This window comes from Hyperoodon ampullatus (assembly GCF_949752795.1).
Source record: "Hyperoodon ampullatus genome assembly, chromosome: 17".
Taxonomy (NCBI): Eukaryota; Metazoa; Chordata; class Mammalia; order Artiodactyla; family Ziphiidae; genus Hyperoodon; species Hyperoodon ampullatus.
The window spans coordinates 37,529,550-37,552,711 of NC_136930.1; the positions used below are offsets into that span (position 1 = coordinate 37,529,550).

At 40.3% G+C, this 23,162-nt stretch overlaps 1 protein-coding gene across 1 annotated transcript in view; it reads right to left on the reverse strand.

The window, feature by feature from the left end:
- The window catches only part of CDH17 (cadherin 17), a gene marked incomplete at its 3' end in the record, with an annotated part of 89,295 nt that extends 77,800 nt beyond the window's left edge, over window positions 1–11,495 (reverse strand). The window contains exon 1 of the mRNA XM_079722192.1: window positions 11,419–11,495. The remainder of the gene's footprint in view (window positions 1–11,418) is intronic.
- Between the last annotated feature and the right edge of the window lie 11,667 nt (window positions 11,496–23,162).

A 23,162-nucleotide genomic window follows, 5' to 3' on the forward strand; every position in this document is an offset into this window, starting at 1 on the left:
TTAGTAGTCTTCTTCATTTAAGAGTCTTAAATGGTAGGCAATAAGTATAATTTTCACTCGTTAGATGTGTGGGGGATATATGCTTTGGCAAATGCCACAGTAACTAGATACTAAAATTTTACTGGTGCTGATTCAAAGCTACAAATAGATGAGCTTCTTCAAGCAGGAAGAACCCAAGAATGTTCACAACCCTTCATTCAAAGACCTCACCAGCTGCCTCTTTGCTCTTCTAAACTTTGCTGTTAACTATGTAATACATCTAAGGAAAAAATGTACTTATTACTTCAAAAACAACCCAATAAAAATCCAAACTCTGCCCCTCTTCTATTCTGTTCAAAGTTATTTTTCCTTTTTCCTTGTGCTTTGCATTTCATGGAAATTATAACTTTCACCCTAAGACACAACATGACTAACTGATTTTAAGATCTGAGATAAATTTTCCACATGGCCTGTAAAGCAGGGTTGTTGCCTATCATAATATTGGACTGCTAAAACAAAACAAAACAAAAAACCGGGGAAATGAAGAATGCATTCACTTCACTAAAATTCCAATAATTTTATTGCCTCTAGGGATTGTGGATGATCTTGGTTTATTTCTTTATCTTTTTCTTTATTTTTTAAAGTTTTCTACAGTGAACTTATATCATCAATATAATCAGCATGGGAAAATGGTTATAAAATTCTAACTACTCTAAAAATTTAGACCCTGAAATTGTTTAATTCCTTACTTTTGGATAGTTTATATTTGAATTTTTAAAAGGTCAAACTACTATCCCATTTTAGCTTCACAAATGCCCTGGGAGATAAAGATAGAAATGAGCCTTTTTATTAAGCATCATTCTATAGGGTAGATTAGTGGAGGGACCTTTACAAACAGGATGACAGAGGTGCCAAAGGTAAACTCTGAGTCAGCCTGGACCGGAAACCCAGCTTGGCCTTTCATTAGCTGTGTGGCCGTGGGTGTACTACTTAATCTCTCGGTGCCTCAGTTTCCTCAAATGGAAAATACATAGCAATTGCTCAGTAATAAAGGAGTGCTCTTATGAGTTTCTCACAGACATAATGAGTTAGGAAATGTTACTCTTATTTTGTACATGAGGAAATTGAGGTTCAAAGTTAAGCCATTCACCTAAAGACACATAACTAGGAAGTGATACTGCTGTGTTTCCAACCACATCTGTCAGATGCCAAAGTCCAAAGAGTCTTTCGAGTCTTTCTGCTATACCCTACACAGTGTGATAGCTGAAGAGACGTAGCTGTAGGTGTAGAGATGTAGAGACGTATAAAATGTACATATTGCTTGTACATGCTATATAAATGAAGCAACTTGTCCCAAGGATCTACAGCTATTTTAAGGAAGAGCTAGGACTATAACCCTTCAGTGCAATTAGATCTGTAAATTTTGTGAATGTTTAGAAATGAGCTTTTGCTACAGAATTAGTCTGGTCTATGTGTCCAAACATCATTTTAGAATTGGCTCCTTGTCAAACACAAGCAAGACATTTTTCTGCTGCTTTAGACTGCTCACGGGGTTTGGAAGCACACTGAAACAAATAACAATCGCAGGTTCTAGCATACTGCAATATGAAATGTATCTAAATGAATAAATTGGTATTCTTAAGTCTAACTAGTCTTTTTTTATATTAGCCAAATAAACATGATCAGCTATCAACCAATATTTGCTTAAGAGAAGTAAAAATACAGACAATAATGACACATTTGAGGATCTTTCTCCTCAAACCCCTCAGTGTTCAAGAACTTTATTTATTTTTATTTTTTTGGCTGCGTTGGGTCTTCGCTGGCACATGGGACTTCTCTAGTTGTGGTGAGCTGGGGCTACTCTTCATTGAGGCACGCGGGCTTCTCACTGCTGTGGCCCCCCCACCCCCATTGCGGAGCACGGGCTCCGGGCGCACAGGCCTCAGCAGTTGTGGCTCGCGGGCTCTAGAGCGCAGGCTCAGTAGTGGTGGCACACGGGCTTAGTTGCTCCGCGGCACGTGGGACCCTCCCGGACCAGGGCTCGAACCCGTGTCCCCTACATTGGCAGGCAGGTTCCCAACCACTGCACCACCAGGGAAGTCCCTCAAGATCCTTTAAATGCTGCTCCCACTTTACTCTTCTGGCCTTATCTCCCACACCCACCACACCCAGTAATGCTGAGCACCCCACGGACTTTGCACCGAGCTTCCCTGTCTCCACGCTTTGTCACTGGTTGTTCTCCCCACCCGGCACAGGGCCCCACCCAGAGTAAATGACAATTGATACTTTCTGAATCAAGCTGGATTGAGATTATCCTTTCTCACTTCTACTTTTACTTCTCACACCCTACCATCTAAGACCAACTTATTCATTTATTTTAAAATCACTGAATTTAATAATTCTATTATGTGCCAGATACTGTGCTAAGAACGGGGATGACAAAATAAGGGGTACAGGGTCTGCTTCATGGAGCTAGAACCTACGTCCTTCATGAAATCTCCCTGATTTCCAGCCAGAAGCATCTTCCTCTCAAGGCCTCTCCTGCCTGCGTTTTATTTTTTATCACGTATTTACACGTCTGTGTTGCTGCCTCTACTAGAATACAAAATCCTTCAAGATAGAGGCCTCATTTTAAAATTATATCTTTTTAACCTCTCATGGCTCTTCATAGTATGGCATGCACATACTAAGCTCTCAACAGATGTTTGTTAAATTCTAAAACACTGTGATTGTCTAACATTGGTATTCTATCAGTTTGTCCAATCTATAAGAGCTTTCAGAATAAACAGAAAATGTTATAGGAAACTAATTTGAGATCTAAAGATTTATTTTGATGCAAAGTAATAAATTTTTATTGTTGACGAAGAGGATTATTTCTCTTTTAAATACATGAACAGATTTCTGTTCAGTAAATAGGTTAAGAACTGGTTGATATATATACCATCTCCACTTGAAATGATTTTTTTAGCACTTTCAATCTTCCAAAGACATGTAAGTTGAATGATAAAAAGCAAACAAAAATAAAATAAATGCCCTATTTTAGTCAGACGCTCAAACAGGCCACCGTCCGGGGTGTTTTAATGGAACCTAAAAAGTAAACGTAGCATTAGACTTATCCTTTCTTTTGTCATTTACATTTAGTTACATCCTTCACGGAGGGTTTCTGGTGGGAAACAAAAGTAATTGCTTTCTGCTCCCATGCCTAGGGTCTCGTGATTTCTTTGTGGACAAATCTATCATACCATGTGGTTGTTAGATTGTCTGGTTTGGATCCTGGCTCCTTCACTGACTCATGTCTACTCATCTGTAAAGCAAGGATAATAATAGTATCTACTTTTGAGAGTTATGGGACTCAATAAGTTAATATTTTGAACAGTGTTTGTCAAATAAAAATTCCTTCTGCCACCCAAGTTTGCTTAGTCAGAAATTAAATATTGTCCCACAGGACAGCTCCTATCACAATTCCCAGCTTTCAATGGCCCTGGCCATAAGGATACTCAAGGAGCACCCTTCACAGCAACACCCTCACAGCCAAATGAAGTGGCCAGGCAAAGCCTTCGTCTGAATGATCCAAGGCAAACTACACCACTGCTAGGATTATTCCAGAAGAGGACTTCAGCCTCTCAAACAAGTCTTGCCTATATCTTCTCTTTTTACAGACATAATTTCACTAATGAATACCACGTCCTGGATCATAATGATGCTGGAGGGAAACCATGGTTTATGACTGAAATTGCCTAAAATCACCAAGCCGTACACACTTGATAGATTATTTCACAAACCCTACTTGGCAAAGGATTGGAGTAGATTTCCACATAATTCAGTGACATTTCGTCTGAACTACCTGAAATAGTTGATCCAACCATCTGCTGGGAATTTTTGCTATTTGTCAGGGTTTCCTCAGGTACAAAGACTAAATTCAGACAGTTTCTATGGCAACTATCTGAGACGGCAAGTACATCCTTAGCAACAGAGGTCAAAGGTTTAGGGGGAGTTTTGAAAAGCCACCACCACTTGCTTTAATCTTGGACCATTTACAAATGCAGAATCAGGGCTGCTGGACTTGCAGATGAGGGCTGAAGCCTTCGTTTAATTCACCGTAGCCCAGAAAACACTGAAACCCTCCATATCCTGAATCTGTGTCCAGACAGGATAACAACACAAAAGCAGCTAACATCTACTAGAAGCCCTTTGTCTCAGCACATGCTGAGAGATTTATATGAATTATCTTATTGATTTTTCATAAGAACCCTATGAAGCAGGTACTGTTCAAATTTCTCTCTCAAAGATCAAAAATCAAGAGGTGAGGATCAAAAAAGTTACCAGACTTGTCCAAGATCACACTGCCTGGCTAATTTCACACCTCTACTCTTATTCATATATTAGTCTCTCTATGAAAGCACAAGCATCCTGATAAATAAGACATCCAGCAGCACTGAATCTATTACACATCTTTCCAAAAATTCAAAAAGGTTTTTTTTCACTCCATAGCTGCTCTTCTTCTTCACATGCTGACATGAGTCTGCCTTCTCAGAGGGCCGTCAGTCTAGGAGATTTGGCTCCTACAGCACAGCTATTTCTGATTTGTATCCTCTCTCCTTCTCATTTCCTTCTGACCTTCACCTCAGCAGTCTCTTATTTTTTAACCAAGCCAAGGGTTATGGGTTGAATGGTGTCCCCTGCCTCAAAATTCATGTTGGAGGGCTTCCCTGGTGGCGCAGTGGTTGAGAGTCCGCCTGCCGATGCAGGGGACGCGGGTTCGTGCCCCGGTCCGGGAAGATCCCACATGCCGCGGAGCAGCTGGGCCCGTGAGCCATGGCCGCTGAGCCTGCGCGTCCGGAGCCTGTGTTCCGCAACGGGAGAGGCCACAACAGTGAGAGGCCCGCGTACGGCAAAAAAAAAAAAAAAAAATTCATGTTGGAGCCTAACCCCCAAGTACCTCAGAATGTGATCTTTTGGAGACAGGGTCTTTACAGAGGTAATAAAGTTAGAACTAAGTCATTAGGGTGGGCCCTAATCCAATATGACTGGTGTCCTCATCAAAAGGGAAAACTTGGATGTGGAGACACACACAGAGGAAAGACAACATGAAGACACATGGGGAAGACAGCTGTCTGAGAGGCAAGGAGAAAGGCCTCAAACCAATTCTTATGGCCCTCAGAAGGAACCAGCCCTGCAGACACTTTCATTTTGGACTTCGAGCCTCCACAAATTTATTGTGACACAATAAATTTCTATTGCTTGGGCCTCCCTCGTGGCGCAGTGGTTGAGAGTCTGCCTGCCGATGCAGGGGATACAGGTTCGTGCCCCGGTCCGGGAGGATCCCATATGCCGCGGAGCGGCTGGGCCCGTGAGCCATGGCCGCTGAGCCTGCGCGTCCGGAGCCTGTGCTCCGCAACGGGAGAGGCCACAGCAGTGAGAGGCCCGCGTACCGCAAAAAAAAAAAAAAAGAAATTTCTATTGCTTAAGCCACTCCGTCTGTGGTACTTTGTTACAGCAGCCCTAGCAAACTAATATATCAAAGAACTCTAGTTTTGACTGATAAAGGCACTGCCGTCCCAGGATAGGGTGGCCTCAGATGGGGTTTTATCCAGTTATTATACATGCAGTGCCCACGGCATCCCAGGGGGTCCACTCCAAGCTTGATTGAATCTCCTGCTGGGATCCAGAGACTCCAAGAGGCATTTTTAGACACTCCAGTCATTTCCCCATTTATCTGAGTGAGGACAGGAAATGTCTAAGTCCCAGTTCTCAAAACCTGCAAGTAAATCAATACATAAGCATTGATTTCCCCCCCGCTTACGAAAGCTGAGTGATAGGCAAACCTTAAATCGAGTCAGTCATGGCTCATCCTTTTTGTTTAAAAAAAAAAAAGTTAAGGGCTTTGAGTTAAAACACGTCACCATGCTCTAAGGCTAAACCACACACTTCCAAAGAACAAAGAAGGTACAAAGGAGAGGACCGCAAAATTTGTTTTCAGATATCATAGGTGATGTGGACAGGAAAGAATGTGACTACAATTCATAACATCACCAGAACCAAACAGCACCAAATACCCTGTGTGCCATTTAGTTTACCTCTGCATTGTGTATTGCTAAGAGCAGCATAAATTATACAGCAAGGCCAGATATGAATAAAGATCAGGTAAAAAGCTTGCTCACACCCTTGTTCATCAAGTAATGTTCAGATCAATCATGCCCATCTTTGTGTTCTCACTCACAAATCTCTGGCACCAATTACATCACTTAAGGTTTAGAAAAAAATCACAGGAGGATCTGACCAATTTGCACTCTTGGCAAATTAAGGACCCAATGAAAGTGACCATTAATAAGCTAGAAACAAACAGGCAGGCATAAAATCTGGGCTGCTGCCTTGCAGGGCAGCAAGGAGGGAGGAAGGAAGGACCAAGGAAGGGAAAGGAAGGGTGGATAGCCCCCTCCTCACCCAACATACACATAAATGTAAGCGCTTTGTTCTCTCACTAAACTTTGCAATAAGTATGCCAACCTTTCAGCATATGAAAATCTGGATTTACACATATGCAAAATTGAGGGTGATTTCTTACTTAATCAACAGGTTCATGAGCAGGTAAAGAGTCTTATGAGAGGATAGATGGCTCCTCTTAAAATATTTTAAATTTTTATGATTGACTTAAATACAAATGACAAGCATAATTATTAAAGAAAATAATAATGAGTTCTAAGGGATATTTTAGGAAGTGTGCTCACTCTTACTCCCAGCCGGCTATTGTCCCACCCGGCACTCCCCCAGCATGAGCAAGGAAAGGGGCAGGAGGGGTGAGGAGGTCAGAGGGAAGGGAGGCCCCCCACATGGGGACACAGATGGCGACCCTCCCACCCCGTGATGCTTCTCTGACATCTTAAGCAGGTTGGCGGTAAGGACGTCAGTGTTGAGTTCTCTGAGGTGCACAGGTTTCCACCCCAGAAACTCTACAAGGGAGACAGAGGAAGGACTTTCTTTCTTCCATATCTAGCAGAACAACATCACAAGGGTTTTTTCTGGCCTAAAAAGGAGGGTAGAAATCACTATTTCTCAAAAAAGTGGCTTAATTATTTGTGACAAAGTGTTGCTTCATGCATTATACAACACTTCTTTGTGTATTATAAAGTGCACAGATAAGTATTTTGTCCAGATAATAAAACTACACATTCTGGCCTTAGAAATTCAGTACGAGGTAAATCTCAATTAGATCCCGTCCCATATGGTTTAAACACTGAGATTTAAAACAAAACAAAAGACTTGCTATAATACTAGCTCATTTATGAGGTGACCTTGAGGCAAGGACTCTAATGACAAAAATGCACAGTCATGCTCGAGTGTAGTAGGCTAACTTTCTGATTTCTGTAATTAAATCATAATTGACAACTGGGATGGGCAAGAGAGTAAGGTGGAAATAAATTTAGTTCTGTCTTCATAAAGGATTCCATACCACTATGAAATGTCACTCATTAGCTAGTTTTTTTTAATAATTGAAAGTTTAAAAAACTAGCATTTAATGAGCATTTACTAAGCTAAGTACTTTGGAAGGCTTATTTCATTTAAGTTTCACAACAATCCTATAGGCAGGTCCTGTTGTCATCCCACAGGGCAGGAAACAGCTCAGCAAGGTTGAGGAAAGGGTGTCAGTCTGACTGCAGAGACCAAGCACAGACCCTCTGTGTGAGGAAGATGTGCTCATCCTTAGTTTGAATATTCTTTAAGGGCATAACTCTACCTTTCTGATTTCTCTTTATGTCTTACTCAGAAACACAAGTCCTAACGTTTTAAAATAATTAACATACGGTAAGAAATCATTGATTCAGAATATCATGGATGAGAGCACTCAGTGTCAGTCTTACAGAATATTTTAAGAGAAATTAAGTTTTCTTTGTGTCACATACACAATAACCAAGGATAGCTTCGTCTGTCATACATGCATAAGTGAAAAAATCATCTTGAGTATGGTTAAAACCTCAAGCACTAGGTGAATGTCTGCTTTTATTAAGTTAATATTTCTTATACCTAAATAAACATTCATGTTTGTTCTCACAAGTAACAAATAGATAGATAGATATTCCCCTAACAAAAGTCAGTACTCTTTCCTTGTTTAATCATTGGGGAGACCACAGAACAACTAGCCCCTTCTAAATTCAACACCAGAGGTTTCTGAAGGAATACAATTTTATGCCAACAAATAAATATGCATATTTCTATCTGTGTAAACTAACAGCCATAAAAGCACTTATTTGTCAGCCTTTGGAGAAAGGGACACAGTGGTGCTCAGCTTTCCTTCTCAGAGTCATCTCTCTTGACCTGGAAGAAAAGCAAGAGCACACTCTCCAGAGAGTTCCTTTGACAAAGGAATAGGAAGTCGAGTTGCTGCCAGGATATATTTTGCCTTTCATAAAAAGAATGGAGGAGGTACCAGAAATGCAATCTTCACCTTGAATGACAGTGACTTTTCCCAGGGGACATCTTAGCAAGTTTCAAAGGATGCCACGCCCACAACTCATCAGAAGGCTTATAGTGAAACATCAGAGGGGCTTTAAAATGTCTCATTAATGTTGTCCCAGATGTCTCTGAGACTGTCCTCAATTTTTTTCATTCCTTTTTCTTTATTCTGCTCTGCAGTAGTTATTTCCACTATTTTATCTTCCAGGTCACTTATCCGTTCTTCAGCCTCAGTTATTCTGCTATTGATCCCTTCTAGAAAATTTTTAATTTCATTTATTGTGTTGTTCATCACTGTTTATTTGCTCTTTAGTTCTTCTAGGTCCCTGTTAACTGTTTCTTGTATTTTCTCCATTGTAGTTCCAAGATTTTGGATCATCTTTACTATCAGTATTCTGAATTCTTTTTCAGATAGACTGCCTATTTCCTCTTCATTTGTTTGGTCTGGTGGGTTTTTGCCTTGCTCCTTCATCTGCTGTGTGTTTCTCTGTCTTCTCATTTTGCTTAACTTACTGTGTTTGGGGTCTCCTTTTCACAGGCTGCAGGTTTCATAGTTCCCATTGTTTTTGGTGTCTGCCCCCAGTGGTTCAGTGGGTTGTGTAGGATTCCTGGTAGAGGAGACTAGTGCCTGTGTTCTGGTGGATGAGGCTGGATCTTGTCTTTCTGGTGGGCAGGTCCAATACTGGAGAGGGTGTGGAGAAAAGGGAACCCTCTTGCACTGTTGGTGGGAATGTAAACTGATACAGCCACTATGGAGAACAGTATAGAGGTTCCTTAAAAAACTAAAAATAGAACTACCATATGACCCAGCAATCCCACTACTGGGCATATACCCTGAGAAAACCATAATTCAAAAAGAGTCATGTACCATAATGTTCATTGCAGCTCTATTTACAATAGCCAGGACATGGAAACAACCTAAGTGTTCATCGACAGATGAATGGATAAAGAAGATGTGGCACATATATACAATGGAATATTACTCAGCCACAAAAAGAAATGAAATTGAAATATTTGTAGTGAGGTGGATGGACCTAGAGTCTGTCATACAGAGTGAAGTAAGTCAGAAAGAGAAATACAAATACCGTATGCTAACACATATATATGGAATCTAAAAAAAAAAAAAAATGGTGAAGAACCTAGGGGCAAGATGGGAATAAAGACACAGACCTACTAGAGAATGGACTTGAGGACACAGGGAAGGGGAAGGGGAAGGGGAAGCTGGGACAAAGTGAGAGAGTGGCATGGACATATACACACTACCAAACGTAAAATAGATCGCTAGTGGGAAGCAGCCGCATAGCACAGGGAGATCAGCTCGGTGCTTTGTGACCACCTAGAAGTGGGGAGATGGGGAGGGTGGGAGGGAGGGAGACGCAAGAGGGAAGAGATATGGGAACATATGTATATGTATAACTGATTCACTTTGTTATAAAGCAGAAACTAACACACCATTATAAAGCAATTATACTCCAATAAAGATGTTAAAAAAAGCAAAAAACCTCAAAAATAAATAAATAAAATAAAATGCCTCATTTAAAAAAAAAAAAAAGCAAAACTCAAGTATTTTCTCATCCTCTCATATTATTGGACCCCACTTTTTTGGCATAGAATTGGTTTCTTCCTTGCACAATGAATGATGTAGTTATTGCAGCATTACTGGGTTTTTTCCCCTAGAGAATGAAACAGCAACTTCTCAGTGTGACCTGCGTCACCTGCTTGAACTTTCTCATGGAAAGAAGAGTTAATATTCATTGAACGTCTGTTGGGTGTCAGACAAGGTACTGAGTTCTTTACATGCTGATCTAATTTACTATCACAATCACTTGGTTAGACAAATATCTCCATTTTGTAGATGAGAAAATTAAGGTACAGTGAGATTAAGCAATCTGTTCAGTGCTTGCTGGCTGGTAAATGATGAAACTGGCCTAATCCATCTGCCCAACCCTGAAGACTCATAAACTATATACCCAACAGTCCATGACAAACCCTCACTCAGTAAGACTCATTTGTTTCCTGGTGAGAGCTGAATGCCATCCATTTTCCATGTCACCTAAACATATGCTTTCTTCTTCTTTCAAATTATTCCTCTCTTGCTATCTAAGTTTTTGAAGAAAAATAAAGACAAGAAAACATTAGAGAATACATTGCTCTTCCAATCTCCTGTTTGGCATCCCCCATCACAGAGGGCATCTGTTCCCAGAAAGTCACTCACAATGAAGAAAAAACTGAGACAGAGGCAGGGGCTGGACCTTTGAAGACACCAATAAGCTGTACACGTTTTGACATCTCAAAATAATCACACATTAGTTGATGTTACATCTGCCAATGTGGCCGAAAGAATGAACGGGATCTGACCAACATACACACCAGCCTTGCTTTCCCAATTGGGAAGGCAGATCTGTCTGCTTTCAAATCTTATTCCACTTCTTTTAAGAAAGGGCTTTTTTCCTCCTATGACTTTCCCCTTCCCTGCTGTGTCCTGGGTAGTCAGTCCTAAGAATCCTAAATTGAATCTCACTCTCTGAGAAGTAAAGAGAATGCTCAGTTTTTGAAGACCACATCTGAGAGATGACACTTTGTGAAAATGAGATTCCAGCCCTGATTTGTAGAGCATAAGAGCCCCAGGGCATCTCAGGGCTAGGAACTTTTTTAATATTTTAATTACAAAGAATGGGTGTAATCCACATTTAAACATCCAAAAGTTTATTCTTTTCTTTAATGTCACTACCAAGCTAGATTCAAGCCAAACCACTTCATCAAATGAATTTATAAAATATATAGACTAATAAAAAGAAACCACGAAAGAAATTATGCTCGGTAAGCAAAACTTATCACACAAGGAATAAACTTTCCTTCTCAGCAAATGATACATAGCACCCCTCAAGGAATAAATTTGTCCAGCAACTTAAGTTATCCCTCCACCCTCTATTCTGTCATTCTTAAAGAAGTACTCTATCGACATAGTTAAGACATGTCAACGCTTACCTTTCTGTAAGTAACAAAATGGTTGTTAAAAGTTATTTTCTTCCATTCAGCTGTTGAGACTCTTGCTGGGACTTGAGTATCTTCCCCAGAGGACACTCCCCTGCTCTGCTCTGCTTCCCCAGCCTCTCCCTTCACCTTCAGTCAAACATTAACCATCGACTGGCTTTATTGATTTTTGGGAACCATCAAGTGTCATAAAAGGTATTGTACTCCAGGAAAAAAATGCGTTTGTACCAAAAGAAGTTAATTCACATCTAATACATCTGAAAACAGGTTTCTGAATTTTGGAATGTAGGTTTAATAAATTAGAAGACAAGAAGAAGTTAAAGTGGAAAAACTGAGTATTCAACTATCTGTAGAGTGCGAGGTCCATGACATCCAAGAGTTTCATCCATATTTTGCTCCCCCACCACTTAGCACAGAAGACTCAGCTGACATATATTTGTGTAGATTCCACCTTAAACACAGACAAGCACAGGGTGCCATGTCTGAGCAGTGACTCAGTTCATTGATAACCAGCCACGAGAGACATGGGAAATGACTTGGAAGGTACAGCCAATGATGTGAACGGGATGCACCTGCTTCTGAAACCCAGGTGTCCTCTTCAAAGTCTGCATGAAACAACCAGCAGTAGCCTTCCCCCAAACACAAACCAAGTCCTTTTTCTCACCACTCTGAGAATGGATTTGCCTGAGAGCAAGTTACCACTTTTTTCACTCAGAATGAGGTTTCTGATTAAACAACATGGCCCCAGATTTCTTAAGTCAAGGGCTCTTTTAGACAGATTCCTGATTCCCACACCTCAGTCACTCTTGGAATCTACACTAAAGATGAGAATCAAGGTCACCTTTGTGTCAACTTTGATATCCATTCTGATATTCATTTCTGGGTTTCTCCTGAGCTGTGTTGTGTTTTCCATCTGCCTCTAGGTGTGCATCTAGCACAATGAAAGCACAAGAGCACAGCCCACTGTCTAGATGGGCTTCTTCCTTCCCAGATCCCCTTGAGAAGACTTAGTGATTGCTCTAAGCCTCGTTTATCTTGGGGACCGTGAAGTGAAACCACCTAGTTGCATGCCAGTGGTTAGCATACTCAGTGGACCAGCAAGCCCAGGAAAGATCCTTCTTCCTCTGTCTCACAGCCAAGATAAGTACATTTAGGGAAATGAGGTCAGTGAGGCTAAGCAGCTCTCACATTATTAACACATGTGCCCTCCCCTGAGCTGAATGAAATGACCTTGTTCCACAAAATCAAATAGCTTCCTCTTGTATGTTTCACCTCCCAAATCAATGACAAGAATCTCATGGCATTGCTCTGAAAGGAGTTTGCTTCTTCTTTGGAAATTTTTGGTACTTTTTAATAAGATATGCAAAAAGTACGTGTAAATCTATAAAGTTTTCTGTAAAAGAATGTATTTATATGTATCACTTTTAATCCTTGTTTCTTAGCAATATTATACAGCTATGTTCATAGCATATGTTAAAAAAGATGTTTTCTTGTTTAGTCTTTACAACATGGCCTGAAGTGGATTCCATCTTATAAACAGAAAACAAAGGCACAGAGGGGTTTTACCTCTTGCCCAAGTCACACAGCCTGTGATTACAGAATCAGGACTCCAGCCCTCGTCTGTCTGAGTCAAAGCCCAACCTATTCACCACAAGTGTTGAACTTGCCAGATTATTTTCCCTCTGGCTCCAAGTAATAGAAAATCTACAGGAAGAAATCTCTCTGTGTGAGGCCGTTACTAATGGGAGATGGCCAATTTCCTGAACTGGGCTTTCCTATATATATATATAGGTTTTGAGTAAGTTTTATTTATTTTTTTATTAGTTTCTGCTTTATAACAAAGTGAATCAGTTACACATATACTTATGTTCCCATATCTCTTCCCTCTTGTGTCTCCCTCCCTCCCACCCTCCCTATCCCACCCCTCCAGGTGGTCACAAAGCACCAAGCTGATCTCCCTGTGCTACGTGGCTGCTTCCCACTAGCTATCTACCTTACATTTGGTAGTGTATATATGTCCATGCCTCTCTCGCACTTTGTCCCAGCTTACCCTTCCCCCTCCCCATATCCTCAAGTCCATTCTCAAGTAGGTCTGTGTCTTTATTCCTGTTTTACCCCTAGGTTCTTCATGACATTTTTTTTCTTAAATTCCATATATATGTGTCAGCATACACTATTTGTCTTTCTCTTTCTGATTTACTTCACTCTGTATGACAGACTCTAGGTCTATCCACCTCATTACAAATAGCTCAATTTCATTTCTTTTTATGGCTGAGTAATATTCCATTGTATGTATGTGCCACATCTTCTTTATCCATTCATCAGATGATGGACACTTAGGTTGTTTCCATCTCTGGGCTATTGTAAATAGAGCTGCAATGAACATTTTGGTACATGACTCTTTTTGAATTATGGTTTTCTCAGGGTATATGCCCAGTAGTGGATTGGTACAGCCACTATGGAGAACAGTATGGAGGTTCCTTAAAAAATTACAAATAGAACTACCATATGACCCAGCATTTCCTATATATTTTATGCTACCTCTAGGCTGTAGCTTCCAAGTCAGAGAATCAGATTGATTAAACTCTAAAAAAGCCATCGAGAAATTAACAGGTGATTGCATCTTTGAATTATAAAGGCTTTTTCTGTGCTCTCCATGATAACAGGTTAGCATGGTTCTCAGAGCTGTGTGTTTCATCGTTTATGTATTAAATTATACATTTATAATTTATAAAATTATCTGGATTTTATAATTCTAGATTAAATCCAAAGATTAAGAGCATGCATGTTTTGCCCTGTGTTTCGGAGTGAACACCATTGCATTTTAGGAACCCATTTTCACACAAAAATGAGGCATTTCTAGTTCAGTAGTTTAATACTGACACAGTAATACTAGGAATAATAAGGAAAATCTAATTGATGAAGATTACTAATTCCCTGTATCAGAGCGAAGTAGACATAAATTATGTATATGATGGAAACAAGCGAACAATTGGAAAGATTTGGGCAAATACTTCTGACTAACAGCTTCATGGTATTAAAACATATTAGCACTTCTGTCTATAATAATGTTTTAACCATTCCTCAAACATTAGCCCTAGAAAATATGTAAGTAATATTTAATTTATGGACAGTGCTAGTCAGCAATGAATAAAGTTTGGATAGCCTCCCAGATAAAAACTTTATGAAATTTGGAATGATTCTTAAAATTCAAAGTATGTTACATTTTTAATATTCCTATTACTTAAAACTCATGGTGAACAAAGTCTACGAATGCTAAACTTTTCCATTTTTCATGCACTTGCACTTTTACATGGACTTTGTTTGCATTACATATCATGTGTCTTGAGAACATTTTATCATGGGCCTATCAACATACAGCCTCACCTGACAGAAGTTGTGTAATACATACATACGTAACAATAATTTTTTTTTTTCTTTGCGGTACGCGGGCCTCTCACTGTTGTGGCCTCTCCCGTTGCGAAGCACAGGCTCCGGACACGCAGGCTCAGTGGCCATGGCTCACGGGCCCAGCCGCTCCACGGCATGTGGGATCCTCCTGAACCAGGGCACGAACCCGTGTCCCCTGCATCAGCACTCAACCACTGCGCCACCAGGGAAGCCCAACAATAATATTTTTAAATTACTCGATATCTGTCTCTTAAGGTTAACTTAATGATGGCAGAAACTTTGTCTTCCATTAGCACTCAGTAAATACTTTTTAGAATTGAACTCCTTTCAGTTGTTTAATTCCATAATTCCAAATAGGATTGCAGGCAGGCTCAACCAAGGCTGATGGGAACCCAGACAAGTGAATGATTTTGTACCCCCTCAAACCAATATTTTACATCTTTTGTTCCATATTTATTTAGTGGGATGAGGTGAAACTAATTTTCTGCTAGTGAATGTCTGAGGCTGAAGCAGAATTTTCCCTAATTCCTTTCACTGGCCAGGACAGTGTCCATTTAAATATAAGCAATACACTCCCTACTTTTACAGCTCTTATATTTGTCTGTGGGTTTGTTTGAGTTTGGGATTCTTTTGATGTTGTTTTGGGCAATTTTCCAAACCAGGACACTTTAAGGAATTATTAAATGATTTAAGACTTAGATAAGAAAATAAATCACTAATGCCAAGAAACACCAAACCATACATAATGCAGTTGCAAAATCTTAGCTAAGAGTCACCTGTGTTCAACCTAAAAATATTCAAAAAAGACAGTTTGAGGCTAATAAAGAGGTTTTTTCCCCTGCTCTCTATTTTGACAGAAGTAGCTCCGGTTTGCAGTTGTTTATTTCAGGAATATTTTTACTGCATCTATAGATGGTTGCTCCAGGCAATTAGACAAGGTACTTGATCTGGCGCTAGTTACCCATGTCAGGAAACTGCTAGAGAATCCTATGACTGGAATGGTTAGTAAATATCCACATCAGCCATACATTGGACAAATTCCTTCTAGAGCTTTCTAAATCTGGAGAGCTTATTAAAATTGGGCCTTATATCATGAGATCTTGGTTCAGTAGGTCTGGGGTGCATCCCAGGGATCAACATTTTTAAAGTCCTCTGGATTCTTTATGTAATTCCTGTCATGGGTACAAATAGGAGACTGGCAATGGATATGCCTGGAAATCACCAACCTTGTCTAGGAGGACTCTGTGACTTGGATATTGGGGGCTCAGTAAACATTGGTTTCCCTTCTCTGCTTATGAGTCTCTCACTAGACAACAAAACATTGGAACTGCCTCTGAAAATGTTGTCCTTAAGAAGTATTTCCTGGGGAAAAAAAATAGCCTTTTCAACAAATGGTGTTGAAACAACTGCATATCCACATGCAAAGGAGTGAAGTCAAACTCCTACCTCACACCATCCAGAAAAATTAACTCAGAATGGATTAAAGACTTAAGTGTAAGAACTCTGTAAAACCCTTAGAAGAAAACAATGGTAAATCTGTATGTCCTTGGATTTGGCAATGGTTTCTTAGATATAACAGCAAACGCACAAACAATAGAACAAACAAATTGGACTTCATCAAAATTAAGAATCTGTGCTTCAAAGAATACTACTGAAAAAGTGAAAAGACAACCCACAGGATGGGAGAAAATATTGCACATCACATATCTGAGAAGGGAATTGTAGCTAGAAGACATTAAAAAACTCTTACAATTCAAAAATAAATACATAAAAACCTAATAAAAAAATAGACAAAGGGTAAGAATAGACATTATTAAAGAAGGTATACAAATAGCTAACAAATATATGAAAAGATGGTCTACATGATTAGGCATAAGCAAAATGTAAGTCAAAACCACAATAAGATACTACTTTATAACCATTAAGATAGCTATAATAAAAAGGACACACATAATAACAAGTATTGGAGAGGATGTAGAGAAATCAGAATCCTCATACACTTCTGGTGAGAATGTAAAATGATACAGACACTTTGGAAAAAAAATCTGGAAGTTTCCTCAAAAACTTAAACCATTGGACCTAGCAATTTCATTCTTAGGTATGTATCTAAGAAAAATGAAAACATATGTTCAAACAAAAACTTGTACATGAATGTTCCTGGCAGCATTATTCATAATAACCAAAAGTAAAAACAGCCAAATGTCCATTCATCTGACAAATGGATAAACAAAATGTGGTATATCCACATAATAGGATATTTTTCAGCCATAAAAAGGAATGAAACACTGGCATATGCTACAACATGGATGAAGTAAAAGTAGCCAGACAAAAAAAAAGGCCAAGTACTGTATGATTCTATTCATGTGAAATGTCCAGAACAGGCAAGTTCATAGAGCTAGAAAGTAGATTAATGGTTGTCTGAGGTCAAGGAGTAGGGGGATGGAGTGGAGGATTATAGTTAAAAGATATGGGGTTTCTTTCTGTGCTGGTGAAAATGTTCTAAAATTCATTGTGATGATGGTTGCACAATTCTGTAAATATACTAAAAACTATTGAATTCTATACTTTAAATGGGTGCATTTTATGTGCATTAATTTTATCTCAATAAAGCTGTTCACAAAAAAAGGAAGAGGTAAGTCCTGCAGCCAAACCCACCTTGATATGAAATAAAAGACACAGGCTAAACATTTGCAGGTACCTCAGACCAGGCATTTCAGAACAAATTCACTGTGTTCTATTATCATAGATGTTTTGAGGGATTTTAATCATTTTATTTTCACTTAAATATACCTGTTTTACTTATTTTACTTATTATTTAATCTCCTCTTTTATGTTTTACTTTTAAAAATGTGAATAAGAACATTTCAGTACTTGAAGATTATCTTTGCCCTGAGCAAAGAAGGAGGGAGAAGACAGTGTGACCACAGGTCCTTTAGTCTCTCTCCTAGTGTTTCAGGTCAGGTAGTTCAACACTAGAGAAACCCTTTAAACTCACTGCCCACCCAAAAGGGAAGACAATTTTCTTTCTACATGACCACACCTAGCAACTCGGAAGAAAAAGGAGAATTTTTTTTCTCCCTTTGGTCTTTCCACTCAGGGTAATATTAAGCCTAGTGTCATTAACAACCCAGAAGAATTTCTGGAAAACCTCTGTTATCTTAAGCCTGAAATTTTCCAGTTGCTACATGAGAAAATCCAGGAACTGAAACCTCACATCTGCGATCAACTGAGTTCCCCTGCCTCTGCCAGTCCTCAGGAGCTTCTCGCAGTGCAGAGGAAGGAGAGGGGGAGGAGGGGGGTCCCTGGGGAGAGATTCTTGGGGGTCACCAATGAATGCTCAGGAAATGCCAGGTCTCCCTCACAAAGCATGGGGGAGGCCCTGCAGAGCATCTTTAATTAAACTGCTAGAATCCCACTCACCCCCATGCCCCTAATTTAAACCTGATGAGCTTGACCAGTGTGTCACAGAGGCAGGGCTCCAGTGGGACTATTTTTATTCCCATACCCTCCCAAATCTGCTCCCTAAACATGAGAAACAAAGGGGGTTGCCTAGAACCAGGACTATATCCAAACAGACTTACAAGACAGAGGTGGCTGTACCGTCTCTCAGTTACACGTACAAAAGAAAACTAATAACAGTTAAAAACACAGGACTTGACTAAAAGTTAATCAAAACCCACCACTCTTTTCTAACCCCTGAAAGAGTTTTCTGAAGACAAATAATAAATTTTCAGGACTGAGGTTCTTAGCCCTGGCTGCATGGAATCATAGGGATTCTGATAGGATTGGTGTTTGATAACCTGACAGCAACCATCTCTAGGTTCTCCTTGGTACCAAAGGCACAGCTCAGGTTGAGACCCACCGATCTAATGCCTGCCTTTGCCGGGCACTTTCCTAATTGGTCTCAGCATAGTATCTCATTTAATCCTCACAACAAAACTGTGAGGTCATTATTTTTATTACTTTACAAATAAGGAAACTGAGGAACAAAGAAGATAAAAATGGACCCTCCAAGGCTTGAATCCAGGTGTGAATTAAAAAAAAAAAATCAAAGCACTTCACAGCTGCCCTGGGCTGAGCTCCTGTAGAATGCGTCTCCTACGCAGCTCTACTTACCTACTAGGCACGACAATCAGATGCGCAGCTCAGTCTACTAGGCAGATGCATCAGCTCACAGAGCCACAGCCAAAACATCAACACTTCCACCCCAGCAGCATTCTCACCAGCCGTCCCTCCACTCCACCTTTTCTGAGAGTTACTTCGCTGGGAATCCTGCCCCGGCTGTGAAACCCGCCCGGGTGTCATTTCCATTCACTGCTAACACCAACCACTTTATCCCATAGAGCGCTTTCTAACCAGATCTCTTCCCCAGCTGTATCCTCTTAGATGTCCCCCTGACCTCCCTTGTCATGGAGCAAGAGCATCACCTGGCTGACTTGGATCCAGTCTCACTCTCAGCTGGTCTGCAGGAAGGTCACCCTCTCTCAGAGCTAATGAGGAAGTGGTTAGCTTTACTGGAGCTCAGCTCAGACCAGGCCTAGCAGTCAATATTGTTCAAAGAATTAGGCTTCCCTGGTGGTGCAGTGGTTGGGAGTCCGCCTGCTGATGCAGAGAACACGGGTTCGTACCCCGGTCCGGAAAGATCCCACATGCCATGGAGCGGCTGGGCCCGTGAGCCATGGCCGCTGAGCCTGCACGTCTGGAGCCTGTGCTCAGCAACGGGAGAGGCCACAACAGTGAGAGGCCCGCGTACCGCAAAAATAAAAAAAAAAGAATTAAACGTGACGCCAGGTGCACCTTGCCCCCAGCAGTAACTCAATTACCGCTCACTCAGTGAGCTTTCTACATGAACCCTCCCCTCAGTGACTGAACATTCTCTCCATTACTGGGGTATCATGTGGCTCCCGGTGCAGCAATGCCAACGTGCTGACCTTCCTTCTGGAATTTAACAGGAACCTTGGACTTTGAAAATTAATTTTCTTCTGTCTTTAGAATACAGGACTCTTTGGTCCTTTTTTTTTGTTGATCATGAGGGAAAGAATGAAGGGAAAATTACCAGGGAGCCAGTCCCAGGGGGTCTCAGTGTCAATGACACATTTCATGAGACTGACACAGGCAATGAGACCTTATTTCTCCCCGTATTTATTTAGCTCCCTAATAAACAAGTCTACTATTCTTTGAGTCAGAGTGTTTAAGACAACAGATTTGGGGTACTGGCAAATTAGGATCTGAATCCCAATTCCAATGCTATTCTTTGACTTCTATATTTATCACCAACATGGATTTGGAAATCTTAGATTAGACCCTCCATACCTCAGCCCCTAGTCTGTTTGTGCTCATAACTGCAGTGGCCCAAGGAGGTGAAAAACTAAGATGCATTAAGGGTGTTTGTAAGGAGCTCTGAACTCTGTCTAAAAATGGTACCAAGATATTTAAGAATATATCGTCCATAGAAAGAGGAAATCCCAACATCTTCCATTAATTACTTTTCTAAACAGCCTTTCAACTCTATTCCACCTGCCTTGAGAGTGTTTTTGCCATCTGCCTCCCAAGCCCAGACCAGAAACCAACAGCAATTAGCCTCATCTGTCACAAGCCTAGGAGGCTTGATCACCCTATCTTGTTGTATAACTAAAATTGGTGTCGTTAACATAGCAAACCAAATACAAAGGAAGCCACAGAAAGTTAAGTTCAAATCCTCGTATAAGTTTCTATTTAAAAAGTTAAAATGCAGCAAACATCAGTGAGAAAGCTTGAAATGAGTCATTAGACATCACAGTGAACACAATTTGGACATGTTTCTCACCAAATGACTTCTGGAATTGCGGTGGGAACTCTGATTTCTATTGGTAGCTGACTAGAGAGTTGCCCTGACTTTATAACCCTGCAGCATATTCTTTATATTCTGCAGCATATTCTTTATAACCCTATCTTCATATTCTGTGGACCCTGCAACTCTCCCCAGCAGGAACCTTGCACAGTTTTCAAATGTAGCCCATCCGATTGCTCCAAAAGTTGTTTTGCCACTTAAAGTGTTCATCTACTGAATTTAGGGATGGTCCCCTGCTTAACTGTTTAGTCTGATCATTAAGCAGTTACTTTGTTTCTCTTCCATTTATTTATTTATGCCTTCTCTTTTTTTCCTCCAAACTCCCAGTCCATCCCTCCCCCACCCCACATCCCCCTTGGCAATCACAAGTCTGTTGTCTATGTCTGTGAGCCTGTTTCTGTTTCATAGATAAGTTCATTTGTGTCATATTTTAGATTCTACATATAAGTGATATCATATGGTATTTGTCTTTCTCTTTCTGAATTACTTCTAAACAGTTACTTTGATGATGTCTATTTAGCAAGTGTCTATTCTGTGCCAGGCACTGGGCAAAGTGCTTGGCTTATGTTATCTCTAATGTACACAAGTCTGAAAGTTAGGTCACCATCTCCAACCCCACTTACAGTCGAGGAAAGTGAGGTTCAGAGAAGTCAAATACCTTGCTAAAGGACACATAGCTGGTAGGTTACAGAGCTAGGATTTGAAGTCAGATGTACTGACTCAAGATCTTTATCACTGTGAACATTGCTCCTGATTTATAGAGATGTCCTAGTCACAGCTTCTACCCTGGACACTGTGACCCCCCCCTTTCTCTCATCACTTGGCCTTGAGTGACTCCACCAATCAGAAGAGGCCTTAGTATACAACCAACTTTATTTTACATAGTCTTAAAAAAAGTTCTAGAGAATTTATGTCAAAACTAAAATTGCTGCTTTGAGTAAACTCACTAACATTCAAGTAGGCAATATTAAACAAGCTCTATTAATTCGTCTACTTCTGTAGTCCCTCCTGGACATATTTATATGAATTCATCCAGACTGCTCTGTCCAAATGCCATGCTCTCCACTTCAGAAGCCTCCTGGGCTCACTAAGGCTCTCCTGAGGATGAAGAAGGTGGTAACTTCTCTTTTCCTCTTGTACTGGTTAGGTCCTTGGAGGCTTTTTCCAAGTCTATTTGTGCTCAAGTCTGAAGAGGCACCATGCAAGTTATTCTTAACATCACCCATTTGTTGTAGACAATTTGAGGAATTTTGCTCTCAATCACAGAAGTTGGTGAGTTCTGCCTCTTAACTAGGAGTTCATGAGTTCTGACTTTGAACACAGAAGTTCATGAGTTGAACAAATGATCTATAGCTGCCTCCAATCAACAACTTAGAATAACTGACTTCCAGGCTCTAACCAGCTTCTAACCAGCTGAGTCTTGCCTGGCTGCTGCTACTCAGTTCTGATCAAAAACCTGAATGAATATGGGAAAGATTGAATGCTCACACACCAGGATGCTCACACCAGGATAAATTTCAAGTAGACCACAGATTGAATTTTTTAAAGGAAACATACAAGTACCAGAAGAAAACATGGCTGAATTCCTCTACAATCAGGAAATGGAAAAACTTTCCTAACTCAAAATCCAGAAGCAACAATGAAAAGATTAATAAACTTAATAATATTAATTTTTAAAATTTTGCATGGAAATGAACACTAAGAACAAAGTATCAAGATATGATAAACTAGGAAAAAAAAACACGTGCAACATATAACAGAGAAAGACTTGAAATATTTAATGTATAAGAGCTTCTAAAAATAGAAACAAAAAAGACCCAAAAGAGTAGACAAATGGACAAGCAATATGAACACTAGTTTACAGGAAAGAAATGTGAATAGCCCTAAAACATATGAGAAAAACACTGTACCTTACGAAAAATTTAAAAAAAAATTGTAAGTTAAAGACTATTTCTTAACTATCAGATTAATAAAAACCTAAAATACAAGTCCTGTTGGAGAGGCTATGGAGAAAGAACTACTCTCATACACTGCTAGTGGGAGCAGGAGGAATACGAAATGATATTACAACGCTGTGGATGGGAATTTAGCAATATTAGCAAAATTACATTTACCCTTTGTCTTAGAAATCTCACTTCTAGGAATATATCCCATAGATACACTGGAAAAATTATCCAAACATGTATGTACAAGGTTATTTATTTCAGCACTAGTTATTACCAAAAGCCAAAAAAAAACTAGAAGCAACCAAAATATCCACAATTATGTTCTGGTTGAATAAAATGTGGTGCACCCACTCAATGAACAGTTTGCAGTTAAAAGGAACAAGGGGGGCTCCCCTGGTGGCGCGCAGTGGTTGAGAGTCCGCCTGCCGATGCAGGGGACACGGGTTCGTGCCCCGGTCCGGGAAGATCCCACATGCCACGGAGCGGCTGGGCCCGTGAGCCATGGCCGCGGAGCCTGCGCATCCAGAGCCTGTGCTCCGCAATGGGAGAGG